The 27,552-nt window shown below is 46.1% G+C and overlaps 1 non-coding gene across 1 annotated transcript; it reads right to left on the bottom strand.

Annotated features, from left to right (window-relative positions):
• Positions 1-5,863: 5,863 nt before the first annotated feature.
• On the bottom strand, positions 5,864-6,026 carry LOC148164479 (U1 spliceosomal RNA). Its single transcript, XR_015768139.1, has one exon. It is a non-coding gene; the product is annotated as a U1 spliceosomal RNA (small nuclear RNA).
• Between the last annotated feature and the right edge of the window lie 21,526 nt (positions 6,027-27,552).

Raw genomic sequence — 27,552 nt, 5'->3', positions numbered from 1 at the left:
GAATACCAGGCATTTCGATTGCCCATTCCCATTTCCAGGGAGACTGCAGTGAGGACGGAGAATAATGTGGTGCATCCAGGTAACAGTCTGTTTCTTGGTCCGCTTCTGTGCTCAGCATGTCAACTTTTGTCTGCCAGTGGACCTCTAACCACACAGGGGAAACCCAACAAATATTAAAAGTGTAGGTTCTCTAGGTTAATCTACATTTAGGAATCTGTAGTGCTCAGAATGGCTCTTGAACTGCAAGGACCAAGGTAGATGCCCCCTCCTTACCTTAGGGGGAGTAATTCTGATTCCTGAAGCATGCACCTCTTCGTTTTCTATTTATTATTATTTTTTTTAAATTTCAGCTAGGCTCCATCACCTACGTGGGACTCTAATGCATGACCCTGAGATGAAAGTTGCACGCTCTACTGACCGAGGCAGCATGCGTCCCCCCAGCACCTTTGATGCAGGCAAATACCATGATTTTCATGTTGGAAAAATACTGCAAACTGTGGGACATGCCTTCAATCCGCTCCACTCCTTCTGGGCATGTTTCCTGAGTTCCGACTGTGTGCGAGTCCTCTTTCCCACCCACCCATAGAAGGGCATATACATGGAAAATGTGCCCATCCATAGAAGACCCTCTAGGATCCCAACCCAGATCCGCTGGGATCCCTGGGGTCTTTTCTGTGTTATGCTCTCCTGCTCTCAGTGTGTTTCTGCCTCTAAAGGCACCTGTGAGCAGGACTGCCCTGGGGCTCCTGGAGCTCCTTTGTACCCAGTCCCAGAGAACGGGGAGGACGTGCCGTATATGACCACAGCCCCTTGTATCTCCCCTCCCCAAAGGCACTCAGCCTTTCACTAACAGGTGCAGCAGGGTGAAATCTCCATTCCTGGTCCAGGGGAGACTAACTCTGAAACACAAGTGTCCCCTAGGCTCTCCTAAACCTGTCGGGACAAAGCTCCCCCACAGCTGTTGCTGGAAATCACAACTTACACAGCAATGAGCTCAAAATGGTCACAGATCTAAGTATAAGAGCCAAAACTATTGTGCAAGAGGACTACATGGGAGAAAATGGTCAGGAATTCACAGTAAGCAAAGAGTTCTAAGTCACTACGGCAAGAGCACGATACGTAAGAGAAAATTGAAGATGAAGAAGTTTTTTGCATCAAACATTGCCACTGAGAAAAGGAACAGAGAAGCCACTGATTAGGAGAAAATATTTGTGGATTAAATACCCAATGGGGACTCACGTTCACGAGAGACAAGAGGACTTTGAACTCACTCAATGGGCAGAAGCAACACACTCGTTTAAGCCAGTATAAGAGTCGAATACACATGTACCAAAGGAGACACATAAAAAGGTATTCAATGTTATTAGTAATATGTTATTAGTTCTCAAAGAAATGCAAGGAAAACCAGGTACCATTTTACACCAACTAGTGCGCTTACGTCCCAAAGACGATACCAAGTGTTGCTGAGGATGAGCAGAAACTGGACCCTCCTATATTGCTGGTCGCAACGTAAAATATAACAGCTCCTGCAGAAGCCACTTTGAGAGTTCTTAAGAGCTCAGCACAAGCTTGCCATAGGACCCAGCCATTCCACAACTAGGAATCTATCTGAGAGAATAAAAACATATGTCCGCTCAAGTCTCGGTCAGAAATGTTCTGGGCAGCGTTATTCACAATGGGCAAAAACTGACAGCAACACAAAGGGCCATCGGCTGGTGAATGGACAAACCAAATGTTTCCTATGTGTACCATGGCATCTATTCCGCAACAAAAGGCACAGAAATCTGATCCAAGCTACAGCAGGGAGGAACCTCAAAAGGATGCTAAGTGAAAGAAGCCAGTCACCAAGAACTACAGACCGTCTCATTCGGCTTATGTAAAATGTGCAGAAAGGAGCAATGCACAGAGACAGAGAGCAAATCAGTGCTGCTTGGGGCTGGAGGAGGGAGCGGAGACTGTCTGCAGAGGGGCTGGAGGGAGTGTGGGAAGGTGAAGGAAGCCTCTGAAACAAACTAGGGCACTAGCTGAACAACTCTGTCATTGTTGACAATGGGTGAAATTTATTGTATGTCAATTTCACCTAAAAAAAAAAGAAAGAAGGTGACCTTCGCACATCAGTGGGTCCTGGGGTCCCCAGGCAAACACTGCCTGGTGAGGGGCCACATCCTGGCGTCCCAGCAGGTGGTGGCTCAGAGCCTGGTTTCTGACCTCCCAGCTGGAGTCAGGGGTTCAGTGACTGTGCCTTCAGCCTCAGGCCCTGGCAGTTCCCCTGGAATCCACCAGGCGGCAGACTACTTAAGGGAACAGACCTTCAGGTGGCCCAAGGACACCAGGGGGAAGCAAGCAAAGATAGGGCACCAGCTGGCTGGAGATTCCTAGAGGAAGTGAAGGCTGCAGGACCCATGGAAGCTGCTGGCAAGATCTGGATGGATCTTAGGTAGGCTTGGTCCCCTGGGTGGGCTCTAAGCACTAAGCTTTAGGTTAACATCCAAAGGTTCCCTTTGATGCTCCCTCCTGCAGTGGCACTGAGGCTCCCCCCGTGGAAGCTCAGCATAGGGAAAAGAACCTGTGCTGCTATTCACCTTCTTCTGAGTCTAAATGGAACACTTGGGCTGCGTTTAGGGGAATCTGCCCTTTTCTGGCCCTCTATGTAGGGCCAGCTCCTGGGTGCTGAACCATCCCTGCAGGAGGCTAGAAGAGGCACTCTGGTCCTTCACATTGGAGCTGGGCTTGCAAAGAAGGGTTCCTGCTAATCCATATTTCCCTGGCCCTGGCTGAGCATCCTGGTCCAAGATCAGGGGCTGCAGTGGCCTAAAATAGGGACTTCCTACATGTCACTGCTCCTCTCTGGAAAGTCCAAAGGCGGCCCATGGTAGTGGTGGGGGGAGGGGAGGGCATAGAAACCTATACTCTGTCAAAACATCATCCACAGTGAAGATTTAAAAACAATGTTAGAGGACAGATCTCATATTATGTAGTCGGTGGTGCAGTAACAGCTCTGCGAGGTGAAAGAGGGTAGCTACGCTAGTAGTCAGCCTAACATAATTTATAGAGTCGTCCAATCCCTGTGTTGCCATGTGAAACTGATCTCACATGGGGAATCAGTTATGACTCAATTGTTTAAAAACCTGAAGGTGAGGGGAAAACATTTGAACACGAAGCAATAAAACTATAGTTGACTGGGGAACAACATGGCTTTGAATTTTAGTGAACAATGTCGGTCCACTCATGGGTTGATTATTTTTTTTTTTTTTTACAAATACAGTCTAGTACAAATGTAGAAATACATTTTCTCTTCCTTATGATTTTCTCAATGATATTTTCACTCTAACTCACTGTATCAAAAGAATAAAGTACATAATTCAAGTAACCCACAAAATATGTATTAATCAACCGTTTTTGTTATCTGTAAGACTTCAGTAGGCTATTAGTAGCTATGTTTTCTGGGACTCAAATGTTATACAAAGATTTTCAATTGTGGGACTCTGTACCCCTAACCCCCAGGTTCTTCAAGGGACAATTTGTATCTGGATTTGCAAATGACATACTCCTGTATACAGAAAAATACCAAATACACACACACAGAAACCACGACTATTAGAGTCCATAACCTATTTCAGCAGAGTTGCAGCGTACAAGGCAGACAAATCAGGTGTTTCTATAACCTAGGAATGGACACCGGGAAAGTCAATTAAGAAAACGATTCCATGGACAACAGCACCCACCCGAATGGTATCGAAGAATAATTGAGTCAAGGAGGCACAAAACCTGTACACTGAAAACTACACAATATTGCTGCAAGAGATTAAGGAAGACCTCAACAAGTGGAAAGACATCCTGTGTTCATGGATTGGAATGGTTAAGGTGGTTCAGAAGGCAACAGCAGGATCTGCAGATTCTTTTGGATTCCTATTGAACGTTTTTCTTCTGCCTTCCCTAATCACCATCAGCCCCTTGCAGTACATTTCCTTTCAGACATTGTGGTTTTCATCTCTTCATGTGAGATTGGGTCCTTTTTTTTTTTTTTTTTAACATTTTCCATGTATCTGCTGAATGTTTTCACCAATGGGATGCAGTTAGAACAAATGCTTTCTTGTGCTCTGGTGATTCCCATCTTGCTGTCAGCTCTGGGTCATTTTCAGATGAGTGATCCATCTCTTCAGGAGGGCTCATTTCCCCCCTTTGTCTGCATACCTCAAACTGTTGGATGGAACGCCAGACACTGTGAATGTTACCTTGCTGTTTGCTGGATATTTTTGTGTTTTCTATAATATTGAGCTTTGTTCAGGGATGCACTGAAGTTACTTGGAAACATTTCTGCTGTTGCTTCAATGCATAGTTCAGTGGCCCAGAGCAGGGCTCCGTGGAGGACTCACCATGAGTTCCAGGTACTGTAGCAAGCCCTCCCCCTGTCTTCCACCCTATTCCTCACAAATTAAGAGGGTTACTTTTGCTTAGTCTATCTGTTGGACACAGGCACTATTCCCAGCACCGTGTGAGCACCAGGCCCTGTGCAAAGGATTATCCCCTGACTTGCTGTCCATGCCTCCCCAGGGCCCCTCCACAGCTCTGGCTAGGTGACTTCCTGCAGCTCTGTCCTCCCTGAGACTCAGTCCTGGGTTCTCTCAGATCAGTGTCCTCAATTCCAGGAGCTCCATGGGGCTCCTATTCAAGTTCCCCTCCCCCCAGTGCCTTGCTTGGAAACTCTCTAGAGCCAGTACCTCTGAGCAGCTCTAGGGCTCTGCTCACCATTGTGTTGCCATGTGTCCGGGATGGCTGTCCCCTTTGCCTGATGCCCAGGATCTTGGAAATCTCCACTTCGCGCATCTTGTGTGACGCTGTTGCTCTTTTGTTTAATTGTTTCTGGCAGAAGAGTAACCCGTTGCTGAGTCCCAGTTGGTGTGGCTCCCCTAAGTGAAAATCAAAGTTGGAAGACCCTCAGTTGTAGATTCTGAATAGAGGCCTTTAGGGAGTAGAGAAAAAAACACCAGCTCTGGTGAAAGCCTGAAGCCAGAAACCCCTTCAAGCTCAGTTTGACAAAGCAATGCAGGTACATCAGTAGGGACAGTTTTGGCTTGAGCCCAAGAGCTGCAGAAGGCCCACGGCCCTTTGTCCTAGAGCTAACCTGCTGTTTGGGAAAGGTCTGTGGTGCCAAACCCAGCGGGTTCTTTGTGAGTACACAGAGGTGCCTCTTTAAAAGCCTGTCAGGGGGCATCTGGCTGGCTCAGTCAGGAGAGCAGGGGAGTCTCCATCTGGCTTCATGAGCCCTATCCCTACTTTGGGTGTAGGGATTACTTCAACAAATAAACTTACAATAAATAAACAGTACATCAAGCCGGACCCTCTCTAGTCTCGGAAGGGTCCTCTGGAGCAAGGCTATACTAGGTAGGCTACCAAGTGGCCTAATCAAGGGTACTGAGTCTGGGGATTGGGTGAGGCTTTGCAGGGTGCCTGGGGGGATAGGTGGGGAGGGGAGGGAGGAAGGAGAAGGGATGCAAACCCCTGTTCCCTGGGGAATGAAAAGAAAGCACCTTTGCTGGATCAGGGACTGCAAACCACATACTGAAATATAAGCAGAGAAATTGCTCTGCGAAAAACAGAAAAAACCCCGACAGCCAAGGTGGGATGTATGACCAGTGGACAGAAACTGTCCTGCATGCTTTTGATTGAGAAACAGCCAAACCCAGATTCTCAAGAAAGCAGCCCTTAAAAGCAGAGGTGTTTTCTTCAGGGTCCTGGTGTCCCCTGAGTGAGCTTCCTCTTCAGCCCATGTCATCAGCCAAAGTCATGGAAAAGACAAAACAAACAAACAGAAAAATGAATAAGAAAACAAAGGCTATTCTTAAACAACCAACAACAGGTGAAAGAGCAAAAGCAGCCCCCCACTGCCACTGCCACAAATAATGCAGAGGAGTTGTCCATACTCGGGGAAATCGCGGGGGTCAGCATGTCCCTGGTATGATGGAAGGGCCTCCCCTGGGAAAACCACCTGCTTGATCCCGGAGTCTCCCCTGCCGGGTAAGTGTGACTCCCTCTGCCTCCGCCCCACACCAGTCTCACCCCCATTCCACCGGACACACAGGCTCACTCGCCTAGGCGCACCCCAACACCCTCGGCACCCACTCCTGTAGCAAGCATCCTCACCCTCCACACGACGCTTCCGAATAGGATGGACGCAACAGCGCTGCTACCTCCTCAGCCCCACGAATTCTAAGTTGCAGAACCCCACCGCCATGTTGCCTGGTTTGCATCAGACAAGCCCCGTCCGTGAAGTCAAGGGCTTCGCCTCAGTCCCCAACCCCACCCCATCTCCCTGCCCCCCAGCTCCCCTCCCAACTTGGATTTCAGTACTGGTGTTCCTCCTTCTCCTCCTCCAGTCCCCCTTCCCCTTCTCCCTTCCCGTGCCCTGACTTCCTTCCTCACCTGCCCAGTCTCCTCTGTCTCCTGAATTGGTTACCACTCTTTCCTCTCCCTGCAGCTATGGCCCCCCAAACCCTACACAACCCCCCCCACCCAGCCCAGGGAAGGCTGTGCCAGCCAGAGAGAAACATGAGGGAGGACTTTCCAACAGCCCGCGAAGAGCAGATACAACTCTCTCTTGCTCTCTCTAGCTCTCTCTCTCTTTCCCTTCGGACCCTGGTTGGAGGACACCGAGTGCCATGGCTGCACCTGTACAGTTCAAACCAGTCCCCACAGCCTCCCCCAGGCCTGGACACTGCGGGGGGGAGGGGAGGACCAAAAGTCCGCAACCCCTGGGCCCTCGGGCTGACACCAGCCCACAACACTCCACACGCTGAACACATCCCAGGGCCTGCTTCTTCCCCAGGAGGGCTCCTAGGACAGGGACGGCGCGCCCCCTCGTGGCTTCGCGGGGAGACGCCCAAGGATCCCGCTGTTGAGGGCAGGGCCAAAGGGGACCACTGCTTCTGCTCCCTTAAACCAGGCTCAGAGTTCTCAGCAGGGGGTTAGTGGGGTCCCAGGCTCCCCACTCTGCCACCGCCTGCCCTCCCTCCATCGCTGGGCGCTTCCCCCTGGAGGGGATTTCTGCAGTCAGGTCGGCCTTTGGAGGGAAAATAGCCAGGTCTGGAAAACTAAACAGACTACTTTGAAGAGATTTGGGCAATTGTATGGTCATGGATGGAGCGCCCTAGGGTTCTGATTTGCCTTGTCTTGCTTGCGCCTTGAGGTAGTGGTTTACTTTTCCCGGAATGTTTAAATTAGAAAAGATTGGAGGGTGGAGAGGGGGCGTCCAACTTTAGTTGTCACCTGAGATCAATAGTGTGCTGCTGGGTAGAATAATGCCCCCTCCCTAGGAGCTGCCCAGGCTAATGCCAGGAACCTGTGCACATGTTCCATCCTGCAGCAAAAGGGACCCTGCACAGGTGCTTATGTTAAGGACCTTGAGATGGGGAGATGATCCTGGATTATCCAGGCGGCGCCCTGCAATGACAAGGGGGTCTTAAAACACAAAGAGGCAGAGAAGAGGTCAGAAGGAGGCTGTGTGAGGAGGACTCTGCCTGCTGGGGCTGGGGCTGGGGCTGAGCATGGAGGAGGGGCCTCTAGGAGCTGGAACAGGCAAAGAGACACACTGCCTGCTTAACCTAAAAAATAGAAAGCGCCAGGTATTTTACCAGCCAAATTGGGATTCCTGGGGAATAAAAGGGAAAGGTGATGTGGGACAACCAGCTGGTCTGAGGAAAGTCACCTAACCAGAGCTGTGCAGGGTCCCTGGTGTGGCTTGCAGTGAGGTCCTGCTCAGGGCCTCCATGGGAGGAAAGGCCAGCAAGTCAGGGGGCAATCATTTGAAAGCAGTAGAGGGAACAGGACCTGGAGCTCTCCCAGGCAAAATGACCCCTAATCAGGAGCCAGATCCGTCATCGGAAAATAATCCAGAGCTGACACATGTGAGAACCGCCAGAGAAGGATATGAAAGCTTTTAGTATAAGTTTTCCATCAGTTGTAAATGTTAAACCGAGAAATAGAAAATATAAACAACACCCTCTCTATCTTTAAGAGATGAAAACTACAACGTCTGAAAGGAAATATACTACAAGGTATTGACAGAATTTAGAAAATGCAGAAGAAAAATTTTTGATAGAATTGTATTGACTCTGTAGATCTATTTGCATAGTATTGCCATATGAATTATATTAAATCTTCCAATGCATGCATACAGTTGTTTTTTTCCCCCCATTTGGTCTTTCATCTCTCGCAGAACCATTGCTTCTTATGCTTTTCAGTGAACAAGTCTTGCTCTCCTTGAATGAATTTACACCTGACACTTTTACTGTGTTGTGTGCCATTGTAAATAGAATTGCTTTCTAAATTTCCTTCTCAGATTGTTCATTGCTAGTGCATAGAAACACAACTGATTTTGTATATATGGTACCCTGCAACTTTACGGAATGAGTCTATGGACTCTGATATTTTTGTGTGTGGATGATTTGAGGTTTTTCTATCTTTAGGAGCATGTCCTCTGTAAATAGAGATACAGGTTGACCCTTGACCAATGCGGAGTAAGGATGGTGACTCTCAAGATCAAAAACCTGTGTATAGAGGCGCCGTGAGGGGCGGTAGCAGCGGCGGTGGTGGTGATAGTGGCGGTAGCTGTGAGGGGATTCCGGGAAGATGGTGCTGATTAAGGAATTCCGTGTGGTTTTGCCATGTTCTGTTCAGGAGCAAAGTTCCTGCATTCGTCAGGATGATTGCTCCGGAGGGCTCCTTGCTGTTTCACGAGGAAGCCTGGAACGCATACCCCTACTGTAGAACAAACCATTATGCCTCAGTTGTAACGAGTGTATATATGAAAGATGATTTCTTCATTAAAATTGAAACATGGCACAAACCAGACTTGGGAACATTAGAAAATGTACACGGTTTAGATCCGAACGCATGGAAAACTGTTGAAATTGTCCGCATAGATATTGCAGATCGAAGTCAAGTTGAACCAGCAGACTACAAAGCTGATGAAGACCCAGCATTATTCCAGTCAGTCAAGACCAAGAGAGGGCCTTTGGGACCCAACTGGAAGAAGGAGCTGGCAAACAACTCTGACTGTCCTCAGATGTGTGCCTACAAGCTGGTGACCATCAAATTCAAGTGGTGGGGACTGCAAAGCAAAGTAGAAAACTTCATTCAGAAGCAAGAGAAAAGGATATTTACAAACTTCATCGCCAGCTTTTTTGTTGGATTGACAAGTGGAATGATCTGACAATGGAAGACATTAGGAGAATGGAGGATGAAACTCAGAAAGAACTAGAAACAATGCGTAAGAAGGGTTCCGTCCGAGGCACGTCGGCTGCTGATGTCTAGATGAGTCCCCTGTAGGGTCAGAGACAATATCAAACTGTTTACGTAATCAAGGTCAAGTGAGGGGAACAAGTGCAGCCAGTGATGAGTGAAGAAGGATCTGACCAGTATCTGGCAGTGCTGACGTTTCCCAGATGTGTGCTTGTGATGACATACTCACAGGTTCCCAACCACCTGTGTGTGTGTGTGTGTGTGTGTGTGTGTGTGTCTGTGGCTGCATATAAAACACATGTAGAGCTACAGATCAAGATACACACACTTGTGTATATATGTACATACAAACATACTGAAAGGATTAGTACAATTTCTCCAAAGTACTGTACCTATCTTCAAGAATGCAAAAGAAAATATTTTCAATATATATACCTGGAACAGATTTTAATAATTATCAGAGTAATACCATTGATGGACAAATTGACTGCAATTTAATACTAGCTGGTATGTTTCATAAATGTCAAATTGTGGACCAATATATTTAGCCTTTTATTACTTTTCTGTTCTTTTAAATCTTCCTGTTCTTTTAAATCTTACAAATTCTTATTTTAGTCCCATAAGCAACAGACTCCCACAGAAAAATTTATTCAAAATCTTTTGGTATTCCAGTGAATCTGGAATGTGAACTCTGAATGTATTTATAATGATTTATTTCTGGATGGTTATTATCTTAAATTCAAATTGGACACTGTCTATTAGTAAGGAGTATAGGTCCCAGCCAATTTTTACCTGTTTGCCCTGAGGGAAAAAATCCTTTAAAAAAAAATTCTGGTTTTTATTGGATTTTTGTATTTTAAATTTCAATATTTTTCTACATCAAACCTAGCAAAAATGGAGATGATGGTTTGTGATTTATAATAAGCACTATACAATTTTCAGGCTACTCGTAGGCAAACAAAGAAATTGATGAAGAAATGAATAGCATCGTAGGCTGTAGGAAAACTTTCGGAAGTCGAGCACTTCCATGGAGTCTTGTTTCTGAAATGACTGTTTTCTGAAATTAGAGCTTGGAAACTATGCAAATGATCTAGATTCCTCACAGCTGACAGGCTAGAATACAGATAGTGGTGATGGTTTTGTTTTTGTTTTTGTTTTGCACTTTTCATATTGAAATACACCCCAAGGGGGAGAAGCTGCCTTTGAGATAGTGGAATTTCAGAGGCAGCACAGGCTGATCTCCTTGCCTGGGAGGCCCTGCTGAGAGGCCAGTGCTCCACCGCCCATGGGGAGGACACCATTGGAACCTGTCACGAGTGAGCATCAGGAACGTGCTGTTAGCAGCTGCTGCCACCTTATCCTCCTCCTCCTCCTTCTTTAAGAAAGGCACCATAGCTAGGTAAGATTTTTATCAGCTCTCTCTGTCCAAATCCAGGTTTTCTCCTGTCAGTCCTGGAAGCTTGACCAGAATGATATTGTTGGAGCCTTCCGGTCACAAACTATCTCCTTTAATCTCGTCCTTCCTGCAACACGCTGGCTCCTGTAGTCCTATCACGTTTGTAATCTGACTTGCTGACAGTCCTGCCCACCCTGCTCCTCGTTTTCCCACATGCCATGTCCCCACTGAGGTGGTGGCAGTGAGTCGGACGAAGGTGTTGAGGATCACTGCCGCACCGCGATGCCCTCTTAGCCTTGGCTCCGAACCCCACGTCGAATATGTCCTCCGTGTACTCAGGATCAAGACTGATGTTTACTCTCTGGGCGGTGTTATAAGACAGGTGTTGTCAAAGCATAATCATTGTCTGCAAAATGTTTCCTGCAAGGAAGATTATTGCTAATTTTGTGAAATAAAGAGTCTCACTCTCTCCTTTTAATGGACTAAACTCTCACTGGCATCTGTAGCTTCGTTGGGAGTTTGGGCGTACATGGAAATCCATGCCCAGCGCAGGGATTCTAATGTTTTCCTAACAACTGTGGAGATTTGAGGGAATGCGTGGTGAATGTAAAATACCTAGTTTACTTGGCAGTCTCTTGTGTAAATTACAGTAAAACAAAGTAAATGAAATTGAAACAAAAAATAAATTTGATCACAAAATGCCAAAAAAAAAAAAAAACCTGTGTATAAATTTGACTCCCCGAAAACTTAACTACTAATAGCCACTTGTTGACTGGAAGCCTGACTGATAAGATAAAGATGACTAACCCATATTTTGCAAGTTATATGTATTCTACACTGTATACTTCTAATAAAGTAAGCTAGATAAATGAAAATGTTATTAAGAAAATCATTCAGAAGAGAACATATATTTAGAGTAGTATACTGTGTTTATAGAAAAATGCACGTAGAAGTGTACATGTGCTGTTCCAACCTGTGTTGTACAAGGTCAACCCTAGTTTTATTTCTTCCTTCCCCCACTCTTTTTTCTCACTTTCAGTTTTGAATAGTATTTTGGCCGAGGATCGAATTCCATGCCTAGAGAGGGATTCTTGAGTCTCCTCTTGATTAGAACGAACTTTTCAAGTTCATCCCTGACATTAAATCTAAATTAGACCTGCTTTGGGGCTTGGAAATGGAGGGAAAAATCACCCTCCTTTCTTCTCACTGCATTTTAGACTTCCTCCTCAAAATGAATGTCAGGGGGCACCTGGGTGGCTCAGTCGTTAAGCTTCTGCTTTCCGCTCAGGTCGTGATACTGGGGTCCTGGGATGGAGCCCCGCGTCAGCAGAAAGCCTGCTACTCCCTCTCCCACACCCACTGCTTGTGTTCCCTCTCTCATCGTATCTCTCTCTGTCAAATAAAAAAATAAAATCTTAAAAAATAAAAAAAGTTCTTGCAAATAGTGCTGAGGACTCAGACTGGCCATTGCTTTGCTCGTGCCTCCCAATATTACCCTCAAAAATATGAGCAAGACTTCATACTAGGTAAGACTTAGGACCTTGGTGGGCTAAATATTCAGCAAGCTTTATACCAAACATGGTCCTACCATAGCTTTGATAACATGTGGAGAGGACTGAACAAGAAAATATGAAGTGCAACAGAGTCATCTTACCTTGAAAAAACATGGCCATTTTGAATACTCACAGTAGCATATGCAGAAATCTAGCCTGGGCTGCCCTGGAGCCTTGTAAGCTTTACACTGCACATTCAGTGTTTCTAGAACACGCACGTGCACGCGCACACACAGACGCACACACACACACTCACACACACACTCCTCCAGTCCATCTCCGTAGGACTTGTGATCAAATCAGGAGCCAGTCCTCGAGTAGTAGGGCCCAGAGCCCGTGAGCAACAGATGCCTAAACAGGAGCCACTGTCCCTGCTTTTTCTACAGAAGACACGCCTGTTGCGCGGCGCCCTTCCTTGTCACGTGCCCTCTGATCCACGCCCCGCCATGTCTTTCCCCACCCACCCTACCCTCCTGGCCATTGGCCAGCCTGTGACCGGACAGGAAGTGACGTCCACGCCCCCTGGGTTTAGGCCTCCTGTAGGTTCTCAGGCCTGGTTGGGAGAGCAGTGCAGCAAAATAGCTCTTGAAAATGAAAACTATCATCGTAGGACTAAGAACAACAATAAATAGATTCGCAGAATCATGCGAAGGATCTGTACTGGAAATCAGAGCCAAAACTGTAAGAGAACGGGCACCTGGGTGGCTCAGTCGGTTAAGCGACTGCCTTCGGCTCAGGTCATGATCCTGGAGTCCCGGGATCAAGTCCCGCATCGGGCTCCCTGCTCGGCGGGGAGTCTGCTTCTCCCTCTGACCCTCTTCCCTCTTGTGCTCTCTATCTCTCATTCTCTCTCTCTAATAAATAAATAAAATCTTTAAAAAAAAAAACTGTAAGAGAACAAAAGGAGAAGCTAGACCCAAAAGGTGTGTCTGGTAAGGCCAGATGTGCGGAACAGGATTTCGAGCGGAGCAAGAGATGTTAGGCGAGTGTCCCGCTCAGCAGCGGGAAGGCGTGGGGATCAACGCCCCACAGGGTCGTGGGAAGAGCGAGGGAGGGCAGGGCCAGGCACCGCTGTGAAAGGAGACCCGACAGAGCCGGCCAAGTCCTGGATGCATTTGGCGGAGACCGCCGGGCACCAAAACTGGGAGCTCGGCCTTTGCCACAGATTCCAAAGAAATACATTCCCAGCAGCTAACATTTAAGTGTGTGTGTGTTTGGGGGGGGGGGGGTGATGACATGTTCCATGACAAGAAATGTAGCATTTCCTTCTGAATGTGGCATGCGAGAGTCCTGTCATTTTGTCGGCAACACAAGATTTCAATTCTATGACACCACATCGTTGTGGATACCGTGACATGATTTTCGGCCTCAATGTGTTCCGAGCCGATGCAGTTAGACAAGGCCGAAGAATCCAGAGTGTCAGCTTGGGGCTAGAGAGCCCCCAGAGAGGACCCGCGCTTGCCTCTGGCTGGGTAATCAGAGAGCTTGCTCCCCTGTGAACTGAAGGTTGGAGCTTCCAGCCCAGCTGGGAATACTGGGTTATAACTGATCCGAGGCCTTACTAAGCTATACTGTGCGAAACATTCTTTCTTACCTAGCTTCTTCCCTGACTTATCCTCAGTATCTATTTTATTTTTGTTTTTTAAGCTTTAAAAGTTTTATGTATGTATGTATGTATGTATTTATTTATTTATTTATTTATTTATTTAGGAGAGAGAGAGCACGCCCCTGCAAGCCTATAAACGGTGTGGAGGGGCAGAGGGAGAGGCAAAGGGAGAGAATCTGAAGAGGTCTCTGCACTGAGCCTGGGGTTCAATTTCAGGACCCTGAGATCATGACCTGAGCCAAAACCAAGAGTTGAAGGCTTAACCAACTGAGCCACCCAGGTGCCCCATATGTTTTAAATGTTTCAGGGATTTTATTTTTAAGGAATCTCTACATGCTTTGTGAGGCTCGATCTCACAATACCGAGATCAGGAGCAATATCTAGTTTATTTTTGTTTATTTTTTTAAAATATTTTATTTAATTATTTGAGAGAGAGTGAGAGAGCGAGCAGGAGAGCATGGTGGGAGACACAGGGAGAAGGAGACTCCTCGCTGAGCAGGGAGCCCGATGTGGGGCTCGATTCCCAGACCTTGGAATCATGACCTGAGCCAAAGCAGACGCTCAACTGGCTGAGCCTCCCAGGTGCCCCAGCAATCCCTAGTTTAAATCAGAGGTGGGAAGATCCTGCCTGAACACCTAAAGTTCATGTTAATTACTAAGGGGGTTGGTAGAAAGAGTCTTTTCTTTTTCTTTCTTTTTTTAGGATAAAAACAAGTTCTGGAGTTCCAGAGCCTAGGTATCTCATAGACAATATGACCTTTCTTCCTGAGAATGGGTTTTTACACCTGTTTGTTCCTGGAAAGTTGGCATCAATTCCTCTAAGCCAGTTTAAAGGAATTGGCTTTTTTATTCCTCACAGCCAAAAAGAACACACGCCAAGGTCTCAGTGAGAGGATCGCTTATAGGATACGGGCTTTAGTTGTGAGATGTGGGAAAGGATGGGAAGAGGCAGGGTTTGTTCTATATTGAACACTGGCAGCACTGACAATTCTGTGATTGTGGTAAAGAAGTCATAGGCGTTTCCTTAGGGAGGGAGGTTGATGTTTGGATGTCGGTCTGAACAGTATTGTGAGTAGCCTTGTTTTGTCTCATTTCATCAAGGTCTCAAAGCAGTCTTGTCTGAGGTTGATATTCTACATGTAAGATTATTTATTTCAATCATGGAAACAAAACAGTCCGGCTGGGAGTGCCAGAGCAGTTCAGGGCATCGGAGGCTGGGATTGTTCTTTGTCCCTGGAAATCCCTAAAACAGAGAACAAGGAAAGAGAGCCCTCTGGTCTCCCAAGCTGTAGCTGCAAACCTGAGTGGGAAACTGAGACTTGGACTAAGTATCTTGAATTTCCTGTGGCTCCATTTCCCATTTCAAAATGGGTCAAAAGGAATTGTTCCTGCATGGGTTGTCCCAGGTGTTAAATTGGTAGAGTAGGCAGCTAGATCTGAGCTGGAGGCAAGGAGGGTGGTACACAGTGCTTTCGTGGTTTCCCACCTGCTGGACTGTCAGATCCAGACCAGCAGGGACAGAGCATGTGCTCTCCTTTCCAGCGTGTGTCCTACAATAACGTATGGCTTCCTTATAATATATTTACATTGCGGTTTCCATCCCCCAGTAGGGGAAGATGGCCTTGACAGTTCCAGGAAGACCTTTGTTAGGGCCCAAATCTCCCCCTATCAACCAGTAGGCTGAGTCCCTTAGATGATTGGAAACATCTTCAGTTGGAGACCACCCTGGCTGTGACCCATAATCTATGAGACATAAAAAGAAAAGACACCCCTAACCCCGGTGCAGCTCCACCCCGGGGCCTGTCTGCTCTCCCATCTTGAGAGTGGACTGAAGTTCAACCAAGAGTGTAAACCAACTGAGTATACAAGTGGGACTGTACAATTGTGAACAAGAGTATTCCCAGGAAAAGTCCTTCTGGACATTGTTGTTTGAACAGTGGGAATACGGATTGACCACTGTCCCCTGACATTCAGAAGTGGGTTCCCGGAGGATATGTTAGGATCCTCGACAGGGAAGCTCGCAGCCAAGGCCTGTGTGGCGGCCGTACTGCCATCAACTGTTGAAGGAGTTTGGGAAAATCTCTTCTTCTCTCTGGGCCTCACTTTCCTCATGTGTAAGATAAGGTTGTTATTCAAATCCTCCACGGTCCCTTCCTGCTCAGTTTCTGTGAGTGCATGTGGGTCTGCGGTGCCTTTTAAGCAGCCCTAGGGACTGCAGCTGAGACCTGACTTGGTCCCTTCACTGTGTGTCCTTTTCAGGAGCCTGATCTGAGCCCACACTGGAAACAGAGAACAGAGGGAGCATTTGGGAGACAGAAAATCAGCAGATTTGGAGGATGAGCATAACCCGAGGAAGGACAAGGCAATGGTGGAGCAGGTGATTGCCAAAGGAGGTAAGAATAAGGACAAGTTGAGTCCAGAAAACTCAGGGGAACCTGAGGAATGCATACAGCAGCATCCAACTCTGCAAGGAGCAGCCTGAGCTGAGCAAGGAGAACTAGGAGAGTAAGTTTTCCCCTCAACTTCAGGTCTTTTAAAAATTGATTCATAACAGATTCCCGTGTGGCATCAGTTTCACGTGGCAACACAGGGATTGGAATACTCTATAAATTATGTTAGGCTGACTACTAGTGTAGCTACCCTCTGTTACCACGCAGAGCTGTTACTGCACCACCGACTACATAATATGAGATCTGTCCTCTAACATTTTTTTTAAAATCTTCACTGTGGACGATGTTTTGTCAGAGTGTAGGTTTCTATGCCCTCCCCTTCCCCCACCACTACCATGGGCCTTCTTTGGACTTTCCCAGAGAGGAGCAGTGACATATAGGAGGTTCCCTATTTTAGGTCACTGCAGCCCCTGATCTTGGACCAGGATGCTCAGGCAGGGCCAGGGAAATATGGATTAGCAGGAACCCTTCTTTGCAAGCCCAGCTCCAATGTGAAGGACCACAGTGCCTCTTCTAGGCCCCCGCAGGAATGGTTCAGCACCCAGGAGCTGGCCCTACATAGAGGGCCAGAAAAGGGCAGATTCCCCTAAACCCAGCCCAAAGTGTTCCATTTAGACTCAGAAGAAGGTGAATAGCAGCACAGGCTCTTTTCCCTATGCTGAGTGGGGGGACTGGGGGGAGCCTCAGTGCCAGTGCAGGAGGGAGCATCAAAGGGAACCTTTGGATGTTAACCTAAAGGTTCGTGGCTACAGCCCACCCAGGGGACCAAACCTACTTAAGATCCATCCAGATCTTGCCAGCGGCTTCCGTGGGTCCTGCAGCCCTGACTTCCTCTAGGTATCTCCAGCCAGCTACTGCCCCTGTCTTTGCCTGCTTCCCCCTGGTGTCCTTGGGCAACCTGAAGGTCTGTTCCCTTAAGTAGTCTGCCGCCTGGTGGATTCCAGGGGAACTGCCAGGGCCTGAGGCTGAAGGCACAGGCACTGAATCCCTGACTCCAGCTGAGAGGTCAGAAACCAGGCTCTGAGCCACCACCTGCTGAGACTCCAGGATGTGGCCCCTCACCAGGCAGTGTTTACCTGGGGGTCCCAGGACCCACTGATGTGCGAAGGTCACCTTCTTTCTTTTTTTTAGGTGAAAATGACATACAATAAATTTCACCCATTGTCAACAATGACAGAGTTGTTCAGCTAGTGCCCTAGTGTGTTTCAGAGGCTTCCTTCACCTTCCCACACTCCCTCCAGCCCCTCTGCAGACAGTCTCCGCTCCCTCCTCCAGCCCCAAGCAGCACTGATCTGCTTTCTGTCTCTGTGCATTGCTCCTTTCTGCTCATTTTACATAAGCACAATGAGAAGGTTTGTAGTTCTTGGTGACTGGCTTCTTTCACTTAGCATCCTTTTGAGGTTCCTCCATGCTGTAGCTTGGATCAGATTTCTGTGCCTTTTGTTGCCCAATAGATGCCATGGTACAGATAGGCCTCATTGGGTTTGTCCATTCACCAGCCGATGGCCCTTTGTGTTGCTGTCAGGTTTTCCCTATTGTGAATAACGCTGCCCGGAACATTTCTGACCAAGACTTGAGCAGACATATGCTTTTACTTCTCTCAGATAGATTCCTAGTTGTGGAATGGTTGGGTCCTATGGCAAGCTTGTGCTGAACTCTTAAGAACTCTCAAAGTGGCTTCCGCAGTGGCTCTTATATTTTACGTTGCCACCGGCAATATAAGAGGGTCCAGTTTCTCCACATCCTCAGCAACACTTGGTATCGTCTTTGGAACATAAGCACACTAGTTGATGTAAAATGGTACGTGGTTGTCCTTGCATTTCCTTGAGCACTAATAACATATTAATAATAACCTTGATTACCTTTTTATGTGTCTCCTTTGGTACATGTGTATTCAACTCTTATACTGGCTTAAACGAGTGTGTTGCTTCGGCCCATTGAGTGAGTTCAAAGTCCTCTTGTCTCTCGTGAATGTGAGTCCTCACTGGGTATTTAATCCACAAATATTTCCTCCTAATCAGTGGCTTCTCTGTTTCTTTTCTCAGTGGCAAAGTTTGATGCAAAAAACTTCTTCATCTTCAATTTTCTCTTACGTATCGTGCTCTTGCCGCAGTGACTTAGAACTCTTTGCTTACTGTGAATTCCTGACCATTTTCTCCCATGTAGTCCTCTTGCACAATAGTTTTGGCTCTTATACTTAGATCTGTGACCATTTTGAGTTCATTGCTGTGTAAGGTGTGATTTCCTGCAACAGCAGTGGGGGAGCTTTGTCCTGACAGGTACAGGAGAGCCTGGGGGACAACTTTGTTTCAGAGTTAGTCTCCCCTGGGCCAGGAATGGAGATTTGACTCTGCTGCACCTGTTAGTGAAAGGCTGAGTGCCTTTGGGGAGGGGAGATACATGGGGCTGGGGTCATATATGGCATGTACTCCCCGTTCTCTGGGACTGGGTTAAAAGTAGCTCCTGGAGTCCCAGGGCAGTCCTGCTCACAGTTGTCTTTAGAAGCACAAACACACTGAGAGCAGGAGAGGCTAACACAGAAAGGACCCCAGGGATCCCAGGGGATCTGGGTTGGGATCCGAGAGGGTCTTCTGTGGGTGGGTGGGAAAGAGGACTCCCACACAATTGGAACTCAGGAAACATACCCAGAAGGAGTGGAGCAGATTGAAGACATTTCCCAGAGTTTGCACTATTTTTCCAACATGAAAATCATGGTGTGTGCCTGCATCAAAGGTGCTCGGGGGACCCATGCTGCCTCAGTTGGTAGAGCGTGCAACTCTTTATCTCAAGGTCCTGCGTTAGAGCTCCACGTTGGTCATGGAGCCTAGCTGAAATTAAAAAAATAATAATAATAAATAAAAAATACACAGGTGCATGCGTCAGGAATCTGGAATTACTCCCCCTAAGGAAAGGATGGGGCAGCTCCCTTAGTCCTTGCAGGTCAAGAGCCATTCTGCGCCTTAGAGAATCCTAAAAGTTGCTTGATATTTCCTCAGATCAACCCAGAGATTCTACACTTTTAGTATTTGTTGGGTTTCCCGTGTATGGTCAGAGGTCCACTGGCAGACAAAAGTTGACACACGGAGTACAGAGTAGACCAAAACACAGAATAGTACCTGGATGCACCACATTAGTCTCTGTCCTCACTGCGGTCTCACTGAAAATGAGAATGGGCAATCGAAATACCTGGTATTCAACACACATTAGGAAAAAATGGAAAGTTTGGGTTAACAGTTTAAATTATTGTGTCCCCAGATTGAATCTGATGGCAAGTGGAGACTCTGTTGAACGTCTTCTAGGTTCTGCAGGTGGAAATGAGGGGCTGAGGGACAAAGCAATTTACAACTGAGAGTAACTTTGGTAACTTAGTACCTTCACACTTGACACAGTTTTCTTTCATTTTGTCTGATGCCCTGCTGTCATGTTTGATTCTAACCATATTTGTACAAGGAAGTTGATATCAATAGCAAACCTAAAATCCATACCACTAAATATCACAGTGCTTATTCCTAATGGTACTTTAGGCTCGTTTCTAACTGCCTGTAGTTTCGTTATGACTGACTCTGAAGGCAGCCCATTCTAGCCATGTGTGCACTTCTCTTTGGCCCCACCTCCAGGTTAAGCAGTGCACCTGAGAGGGCTCTATCACTGGGGGAAGGACGTAGGTCAGACAGGTAATAAAGAGAAATGGGGGGACTGGGAGTCAGCAAAAAGAAAGCATAATTATCAGTGCATTGATTCCAGAGAGGACCATTATATTGCTTTTTAAAAACTATTTTCTTTACTTCTTTGAGAGAGAGCGATTGGGAGAGCAGAGTGGTGGAGGGAGGGGGAGAGTGAGAGAGAAGCAGACTCACCCCTGAGCAGGGAGCTGGACATGGGGCTTATCCCAGGACCCTGGGATCCTGACCTGAGCCAAAGACTGACACTTAACCAATTGAGCCACCCAGGTGACCCTTAAAATAATTTTTAAAAATTTCTGGAATACTTAACATACAGCGTTACATTAGTTTCAGGTAAGATCATGGTATTTATTTTTTATTTTTTTCTTTAAAGATTTTATTTATTTATTTATTTATTTATTTATTTATTTATTTATTTATTTAGAGCAGGGATTACGGGCAGAGGGAGAGGGAGAAAGAATCCCAAGGAGATTCTGCATTGAGCATAGAGCCCAAACGTGGGGTTCCCACGACCCTGAGATCATGACCTGAGCCAAAATCAAGAGTCAGATGCTTATCCGACGTAGCCACCTGGATGCCCCTTGGTATTTCTAAGAATAATATGTTTAGCTTTCTCTCTGAAAGAGGTACTGAGTAATGAGCAAGGCTAAGAGAAACCATGGTACCCATAGGGGCCAAGGTCAGATTGCCCAATATGTACCACAATGGCATATTGTTTATTTTGAATTGTAGCTATTTGAATAGCAACTGCTGCAAGGACACTCAAACCCTCCTCTGTCTCCCTGAAAGCAGGAAACCCATCTCCCCTATGAAAAAGGCATCCCCTGTACTAAGAAGTAAAAAGACATCCTTCTCACCAAGGCCTTTAAAGCAGAGGGACTGAATTCTGCATAGAACTCACTCCAAATTAGAGCTCCCAAACGTCCCTTGGAAATGTATTGTCTCCTTGTCTAAAATGTATAAGAAATGTCTGCCTTAATAGTTTCTATTTCTTTAAAGGTCTGAATTTCAATATCAGTTCTTCATGCATATTCAATATCTCAGGTAAACTTAATTCTTAGTTAAGCTGGAAGACCTTGAAGGGTAATGGAGGAACTTGTCCTTCCCTGCATATATTTTCCTAGGGAAATTATTGGATTCTTGCTGATTTACAAGCTCCACCTAAACAATGTGTGGAAAAGAAGGGAAACTGTGTTCTTTCATTTGGGCATTTCCCTTCAGTGGATCTGGCCTGGAAATAAGAAAGAAAGAAAGAAGAAAGGAAGGAAAAAAAAGGAAAGAAGGAAAAGAACGGAAGGAAGGAAGAAAGAAAGAAAGAGAAAGAAAGAAGGAAGGAAGGAAGGAAGGAAGGAAGGAAGGAAGGAAAAAGGAAGGAAGGAAGGAAGGAAGAGAGGACGGAAAGAAAGAAAGAAGAAAGAAAGAAAGAAAGAAAAGAAGGAAAGAAAGAAAGAAAGAAAGAAAGAAAGAAAGAAAGAAAGAGAGAAAGAAAGAAAGAAAAAGAGAGAAAGAAAGACAGACAAAAAAGAAAGGGGGAAGGAGGGAGGGAAGAAAGTGTCGTGGTCAATTTTCCTTGTAAACATCTCGTGACGAATCTGTTGGTGAACACCCAAATGGTGGTGAATGTTGGGAAGGCCCGTCCCTGGCATGCTTTCAGGAGGGTGATTTGGTGTGTATAGAACTATTTAGGGAAACAAACTAAGAATCTGTGGATTAATATGGCCTTATTCGCTAGAAAAAGTCACCTCAGCTATGTAAGCATAGCCATGGGAAATCAACCCAAAGAGTTCCACTTTGTGTGGTAACCTCACACAACATTTAGAGACCATGTATGTTTTGCCTGGGTCAGAGCGTGTCCTCATGTGGGAAATCGGTTCTTGCAGTTAGTGTTAGTGGTCTCAGTTGCTTTGCAGGTACCTCACAATTTCCCTTTGAAAATGTGAGTAAAACTTGATCCTGGGTAAGACTTATGATTAGTGGCGCCTGATTTGGCAATGCAACCTTTTACATCATCCCCATATTTGTTGGATGTGCTCTTATGCAATTATCTGGTCTTTCTTGAAATAGTTGCCATTCGCCAAAATTAAACCTGGATAACCTGTGTACAGAGTGACTGGTGGATGATGGATTTTGTGGCCATTATGGCCAAAATTGTTGCTAAGGTATCTCCCAAAACCATGTATTGTTCTTTGGCACATGCCCATTTGCAACTCCAAAAGCCCAAAGCCATTGTTCCCTGCTACCCTGGGGTCCTTGTCATCAATTCCCCAGAAGTTCAGGATTATAACAGCTCTCATTATCTTTTTTAAGATTTTACTTACTTATTTGACAGAGACACAGAGAGAGAACACAAGCAGGGGGAGCAGCAGAGGGTGGGGAAGAAGCAGGCTTCCTACCGAGCAGGGAACCCAATGTGGGGCTGGATTCCAGGACTCTGGGATCATGACCTGAGCTGAAGGAAGATGCTTAACCTACTGAGGCACCCAGGTGCCCCAACAGCTCTTATTAAATCCCAAACCCTGTCTATCTTGTTTTTGTTTTATACACTATTGTTTTGTGTATATTGTGTATATTGTTTTATATCACTATTTTGTTTTATACAATTTCCCATAGTTAGGAAGACAGCAGGGATAAGAAAAGATGAAGTACAGGGGGCAATCTTACCTTGAAAAAGTACGTCATTTTTGGGAAATCCGCCACCACACATGAGTGAAAAATTGAACCCTGAGACCTAGCATAACCTTAGCTGACGGTAATTCCCTTAAGCTAAATCAATAGGAACATACCTCCCATGAAGCAAGTTGGGGTTTTTATTCCTTGCGGCCAGAAAGAACACACCTCATGGTCTCAGGAAGAGGGTGTTAGAAAGAACCTCTTGTAGATAGGAAATGCCCTTCACGGTGTCCTTCATGTGACAAGGGCTAACGAACATTACGTGAAGGTGAGGAACAGATGTTTACTGTGGTTATTGGGTTTTTGTGTTTTTTTTTTTCTACATCCAACATCACCAAATAATTTATTTGGAATCAGAATTCAAAAGAACATTTGACAGTTGAGAACTGTTTATTCTGATCCAGTTGTACAACTAATCTAGGTGAAATTTCCAAATAAATTTTACATGGGTTTTCCAGGACTGCGGCTTCTCGATGACTTCAAATTTAGGATTTTCAAATGTGAATTCCGGGAACGTATTCATGTCTGATTTACCATATGTGTATTTAAGCTTCAGAAGCTCCCTCCCTAGGTCTTGCTGGTGCTCTGGGCCAGTATCAATGGGTCCTCCAGATGCCCGTAGCTTAGTTCTGTATTCTCTAATCTTGTCCACGATGAGTTTCTGTACAGGACCAAGTTCTTTATTAAATGCCCCCGCGGTAACACCAGTGTTGCTCCTCAAATGAACTGAGACTGCAGACCGAATGAGAGGAGAAACTGAAGAGAATCTGAAGCATCAGGGTAATTCTGACTTGCTCTCAGTCCTGAGCTGCCAGAGCTTCCACTGCCTCCACTATTCTACTTCTGGCCGTGGCTCCGCCCCCACCCGCCTACCCGCCCTCCCAGTGCATTCTCAAATTTTTTTCCTTGGTAGAGATTAGCATACATGTTTCTAAACATTAAAAACCCGGGGAAGTAGAGATAAGCATCTGAACTAGTTCTCTATTGATGCATATTAACAATTAGAAAAGCAGTGGTTTAAAGCAACCAACATGTGTTATCTTGCAGTCCTTTGGCTCAGGAGTTTGGAATGACGAGGGTGGGTTCTCTGCTCACGGAATTGGTCAGTAAGTCGTCCCCCACCTGAACAGGTCTGATAGTGACCTTGTAGTGGTTCTCTCTCCGAAGAGGGCCTGCCCTCAGCATCTCACTCCTCTGGGATCCTCTTCTCTGACCTCATTTCGATCTGTCATGATGCTTTCAGCTTAGCCAGGTAGCTTAGGAGGAATGCTAGAACTGTGGAACCCCAGACCTGATCTCCGCTGTCCCTTCTCCAGGAGGAGAATAAATGACAGAGGTCTTCATAAAGAAATGACCCCCATGAGGGCTGACATTCCCCAGCAATTAGAGCAGAGGAGGAAACCTACAGGCAAACGGAGGGCCTAAAAACCCAAATCATGGAAGCAGGACACAGATCAAGTAGGAGCCCTTCCCAGAAATGTCCCCATTCTCCATTGAAAGCCACTTTGGATGAAGGGTGTGAGCACTGGGTCTTTCAGAGTCTCCATCCTCGGCTCTTTGTTTAAAACAGGCTTTATCCATACGTGAGAATCTCCTTGGAGCTTTTGTCAGAAATGCAGATTTGTGGGCCTTATCCCCAGGGCATTCTAAGAGGCACACAGTGACTCTGATGGAGGTGTTCTTTAGCTCTGCAGCTGGTGCCCAGGGATGGGACCCCTGTCTGCTGCATGATACCCCATTTCCCGTCTAACATTCCAGTGGTCCATGCTGCCTTCTCGAAGTTATATTCTACATTCTCTATCATACACGAGATAAATATGCTCAAAGAGATAATTAAGTGATCCACAAAAGCATATGGGACATGTGGTGAAGCTGCTATTGGCATCTTGGACTGCTTTTCTGAAGGCTGTGCTTCTATTGCTTCAGCCCAGAACCGGGATTGGGTTTGAATGGAAAGATGGTTGGGACTGGAGATCAGTAAAAGCTCGTTATTGCTGGTAAATTTTATCTATCTGCTTCACAAGTATTTACTGAATGTTTCACCTGGCAGTCTCTCGGACGCACGGGGGACATGGGGTGAGCAGGCAGACCCAGTGCCAGCTCTCAGGAAAGAGAACTTTAGCACAGGAGTCAGATATTTTATAGATAATCATTGAAGTGCCTTTTATTTGTGACTATGGTAAGTATTATTTAATACTTTTGTGTTCTGTGATCCTAATCCCTGAGCCAGTGATGGAAAAGCTAATATAAGTAACAGAATTATATAATTGGGAGAAAAGATTGGTCCCCAGAAAGGCCTTTTTTTTAAGATTTTATTTCTTTATTTGACCAAGAGAGACACAGCGAGAGAGAAAACACAAGCAGGGGGAGTGGGAGAGGGAGAAGCAGGCTTCCCGCCAAGCAGGAGCCCGATCCAGGACTCGATCCCAGGACCCTGCGGATCCTGACCTGAACCAAAGGCAGAGGCTTTATGACTGAGTCACCCAGGCACCCCAGAAAGGCCTTGTTTTTAACAGTGGAAATACCAACATTTGATCCAAAGTCTCCTGAAAATGAATTTTTTATTTTTAAGCTGAACTTTTAATTTTAGTGTTCCCTGAATTTCAAATGTGGGGTTCTCGAGGGTGTGTTCCGGAGCCTCCACAGGGAAGCTTGCAGCCAATGCCTGTGTGGGGGCACCGTTGCCACTAGGTGTTGAAGGTGTTTGGGCAAATCTCTTCACGTCTCTGGGCCTCAGCTTCCTCTCCTGTATGGTGAGGTTGTTATTCAAATTCTCCAAAGTGCCTTCCTGCTCAGTTTCTGTGAGTGTAGGAGGGTCTGAGGTGCCTGTTAAGCAGCCCTGGGGACTGCAGCTGAAACCTGACTTGGTCCCTTCCCTGTGTGTCTCCTGCAGGAGCCTGAGCTGAGCCCACACTGAAAACAGAGAACGGAGGGAGCAGATGGAAGATAGAAAATCAGCAGGTTTGGAGGATGAGAATAACCCTAGGAAGGACAAGACAATGGTGGAGCAGGTGGTTGCCAAAGGAGGTAAAAATAAGGACAAGTTGATTTCAGAAAAATCCAGGGAAACTGAGGAATGTATACAGCAGCATCCAACTCTGCAAGGAGCAGCCTGAGCTAGGCAAAGAGGTTGGAAGAGTAACTTCGTCCATGGTGAAACTGTGCACCTGCCGAGGAGCCCCAGAGGATGGATTGTGGTGGTTTATGCTGCTGGGAAGCACCGGTTCCAAGAGGAGGAGGATGTTACCACGAGGCTCTGCCCCAGACACCTAGCTCCGACTTGGAGCTACCCACACTGTAGGTGTCCTCCAAGAAAGTGTGTACTGAGAGGGATCAGTGATGTTTGGATAAGGGTTGGAGTTGTCCATTCTTACTGCAGATAGTTGTGCCCTAAGGTCAGGAAGGGCCAGGGTAGGGGACCCTTGCATCTGAAGCCACATGATTTTAATAATAATCTTAATAATGCTGCCTGGGTGGGCCTTGAATAAAAAGAGTAACGATCTACTCAGAAAGTGAAGTTTTAGGGAATATAATACATGAGTGGGGTCAAGTGTAGTGTAGTGGGAGGAAAGTTACTGCATTTAACAGCACCTAATGACTTCTGGGGAGACAAACTTGACCCTAATCATGGCTCTAGATGCCAAATAATGAAGCAAACCACTTACTTCCATTGGTAACAGAAACGGGAGACCCTTAATGCCCATAACAAGCTGGAAAGTTGCTCTGCCTGTTGGGTCATGCAAGAAAACTGATCACTTGAAATGTGGTTCAAGAAGGGGCTGGGTTGAGTTTGTGACAGTATGCCCTAGGTCTTGGAGAAAAAGGTTTGGGGCTTTGGAAGTTGCCAGTGAGCTGGCTCATAGTAACTTTACACAATCTTGGGAAAACATGTCTAGCAAAATTTTGGATTCATTGGACACTAAATATTTGGTCCATGATCTGCAATCATTCTTCACAGATTACCCTCTATTTGCTTGAGCGAAAAATGACTTTTCTATTCTTAGAAACACCAAGGGTGCGTGAGTGGCTCGGGCACTTAAGGGTCTGACTCTTGGTTTTAGCTCGGGTCATGATGTCGTGGTAGTGGGGTCAAGACCCATATTCGGCTCCATGCTCAGCACAGGGTCTACTTAGTTTCTTTCTACCTTTCCCTCCTCTCTGTTCTCCCAGCTCACACTTACTATCTCCAAAATAAATAAAATCTTTCAAAAGGAATGATGCGCCCCCAAATGCAGATTTAAACACCTCCTATGATGACTTTGATGAATAACAAGGTAAAGCAGCCTTTTTTTTTTTTTTAAACAGAGAGCAGAATTGTAATTCAGGATGTCAGTGGAAGAGGCAAGTAACCTCCCATCATCTCAACATCTGAAAGTAAACAGGTAAAAGAAGGAATGTATAGAATTATAAGTCATGTACACAATGACTGGTTCATTATAAACAAATTGGAATAAATCTATGTGTATATTGACTCGTGGGTCCTGTCAAAAAGGCAGAGCATTGGGAAAAACAAAAACAACAAACCGTCCTGAAAGTCATTTGGGTAATTGGACTTTAAAAAACGATTAGACAAACATTTATCAAACACATTTCAAGCTGTTTGTGAGCCACATTTTTGCCCTTCAAGAGTGAACTTTAGGAGAGACACCTAATACTGAGTGGATGCTTTGGTTTCTTTGAGACATGTCACCTGAGCCACTGGGAATGTGACCTTGTGAGTCACACAGCTGCGCGAGCTTTACCTGACAGGATGTTAAGTTCAGTGCCTAAAGAGTTAACATAAATATGCTACACACACCAATCTTTACTTTAACCAAAGATCATTTACTCTCTGTTGGGGGTATGAAGCTGACACAAAGGACTACAGATTCTGTTGCAGAATCAGGACCCGAGGCTTACAGACTGATGGGAGTGGACACCTACTTCCGATTTGGAGTCGGAGCCATTGTCTCCT

This window comes from Eumetopias jubatus, unplaced genomic scaffold, assembly GCF_037043125.1.
Source record: "Eumetopias jubatus isolate StellerSeaLion01/CBP00866 unplaced genomic scaffold, mEumJub1_p1.0 scaffold_4, whole genome shotgun sequence".
NCBI lineage: Eukaryota > Metazoa > Chordata > Mammalia > Carnivora > Otariidae > Eumetopias > Eumetopias jubatus.
Note: the sequence above shows the minus strand (reverse complement) of the source record. Positions and strands in the feature narration are given on the sequence as shown.